The 2662-nt window shown below is 36.1% G+C and overlaps 1 non-coding gene across 1 annotated transcript; it reads left to right on the forward strand.

The window, feature by feature from the left end:
* Window positions 1-2336: 2336 nt before the first annotated feature.
* Window positions 2337-2443, forward strand: LOC139851089 (small nucleolar RNA R71). Its single transcript, XR_011760451.1, has one exon. It is a non-coding gene; the product is annotated as a small nucleolar RNA R71 (small nucleolar RNA).
* Window positions 2444-2662: the final 219 nt, after the last annotated feature.

Here is a 2662-nt window from a genome sequence, read left to right on the forward strand (position 1 = left end):
GGATTTTTGGATTTTTAAAAATTTTTTTTTGGTATACTTTAGATCTATAATTTTAAAAATAATGATAACAAAATTTTTCGCCCGCCCTCGGGTAAAGCAATTTCGATTCTTTGATCTAGTCTTTAACTTACAATGAATTTTAGAAATCAATTTTTTAAACTTAATGAAATAAAGTAAATTTTATTTTTAAATTCACACAAAACTTAAATTTAAAAATGCATATAAATTTCATATAATGAAACAAAAAATTTAGAATGTGGGGGAGAAAACTAGTTCTTTAGTGTCTGCTAGCGGAAAAGACCAATCGGATTCTATTCTCGGAACTACACGAGAACAGAACAACTAACTTTAGATAGCATTTTCTTTTTAGAACATTTGAGTCTCCCCACACTTAGGTAGCTGTGGTGTCGAAATTGTGGTTAACTTCATTGTCAATTTCTCTTGGACCATAATCAACTTGCATATCTGTGACTTTTGCTTTAAGCCATTGGTCGGATTCCTGTGTAATATCCACAAATTCAACTAGTTTTGCCTTTTCTTTAGGCGATAGATTGGATACTAACCGGTTACATAACTTAAAGTTCCCCTTGGTTCTAGCATCGCGAATCCGTTTAATAAGTTTCTTCATTGAACTGTTAATAACAGGGTCATTTATATTTATATCAACAATGGAGTTCTTTGTTATTAGGTCATCATTAGGTGTTACTTCATTTTCCCCACACTTAGGCGTTTTATTATTGTTAAGCACTACCGTTGGAGTTGGTAAAACAATATGTTTCTTATCAATTGTTTTTGTTGGTTCAACGGTTTTGGTTGGTGGAGATTTAGACTTTCGACTCACAAAGGTGATCGATTTTTCATCGTTACTAAGTGTCATTCTACCCTCTCTTACATCAAATAACGCCCCAGTAGACACTAAGAATGGTCGACCTAAAATTAGAGGAATGTTTGGATCCTCTTCTATGTCAATGACAATAAATTCGACTAAAAAGGTTAAATTACCCACTTGAACGGGTAGGTTGTCAGCAATTCCAACTGGGTGTTTAATAGTTTGATCAAAGAGTCGAACACTCATTTCCATTGGACTTAACTCACCTACTCATAATCTCTTATATAATGAAAGAGGCATAACACTCACACTCGCACCTAAATCTGCTAGTGCATCATACATGACACAATCACTAAGTAGACAAGGAACAATAAATTCACCCGGATCACCCAACCTTGGTGGAAGTTTTAGTGGAACTGTCTTCACCGGGTTTATTTTTACGGTTTTTATTTCTTGTATTTTTTTATTCTTCTTCTTCTTTCCAGAGGTATCACAAACTTTATTACCTATCACTTGCTCATACTCAACTCCTTTTCTTAGAAATGGGATGGGTGGTCTGTATGGTGCCACCACTGGCTTTACATACACGGGCGGTGGTGGTGGTGGTGGTGGTGTAACTTCTTCATTGTTACTCACATCTAAAACTTTCCCATCTTCTGATGATGGTTTTTCAGAATTTGTTGACACCATATTAACATTCTCATTCCGAGGATTTACTTCAGTATTACTCGGTAGCTTTCCTTGTTCCCTCTCACTCATCATGCTAGAAAGAGTACCTACGTGTTTTTCTAGATTCAAAATGGAAGCTTGTTGAGTTCTTAATGACTGATCAAACCTCTCATTCGTTTGGGTTTGAGATGTAATAAATTGTGTTTGAGATTTCATTAGCTTTGCCATCATTTCTTACAGATTTGGCTTTTTCAATTCGTTTTGTTGTGGTGGTTTATACAAGCTAGGTCTTTGTTGATTGAAATTGTTGTTTGGAGTTGGTTGGTTATTCGGACCTTGTTGGTTATACAAGTTATTGTTGGGTCCGATTGGATTGTAAAGAATGTTTTAATTTCGATTGAAGTTTGGCCTTGGTAGTTGATAATTATTTTGATAATTATTTTCCGGCCTTTGGTTCATGTGGGAAACATTCTCACGTTGTTCCATCGTTTGCTCGATGTGACAATCTTTCGTTACATGTGGTCCATCGCATTGCTCACAACTGATTCGTATTGCGTGAATATCTTTAGTCATCTTTTCCATTCGTCTCTCGAAAGCATCTATTTTTGAGGAAACGGAATCAAAGTCATGGCTAGAATCGGCTCTACCCGCTTTAGATGAACGAAAAATATCTTTTTCCTGATGCCACTCATGTAAGTGGGAGGCTGTGTTATCAATAATTTTATGAGCTTCAGTTGCGGTTTTCTTCATAATGGAACCACCAGCTGCTGTGTCGATGTCTTTTCGTGTAGCAACATCACATCCTTGGTAGAATATTTGCACTATTTGATAAGTGTCTAAACCATGTTGAGGACATCCTCTCAACAACTTTCCGAATCTTGTCCATGCCTCATATAATGTTTCATTTGGCTTTTGAGTGAACGTAACAATTTCTCCTTGAAGTCTCACGGCATTAGATGTCGGAAAGAATCTGTTAAGAAATTTCTCAACTAAAACATCCCATGTGTCAATCGCCCCTTCAGGTAACGATTCTAACCAATCTTTGGCATCTCCCTTTAAAGTCCAGGGAAACAACATGAGATAGATTTGTTCATCCTCAACCTCTCTGATTTTGAATAGAGTACAAATCCTATTAAAGGTTCGAAGATGTTCGTTTGAATCTTC

The sequence above is a fragment of the Rutidosis leptorrhynchoides genome, chromosome 5, assembly GCF_046630445.1.
Source record: "Rutidosis leptorrhynchoides isolate AG116_Rl617_1_P2 chromosome 5, CSIRO_AGI_Rlap_v1, whole genome shotgun sequence".
NCBI lineage: Eukaryota > Viridiplantae > Streptophyta > Magnoliopsida > Asterales > Asteraceae > Rutidosis > Rutidosis leptorrhynchoides.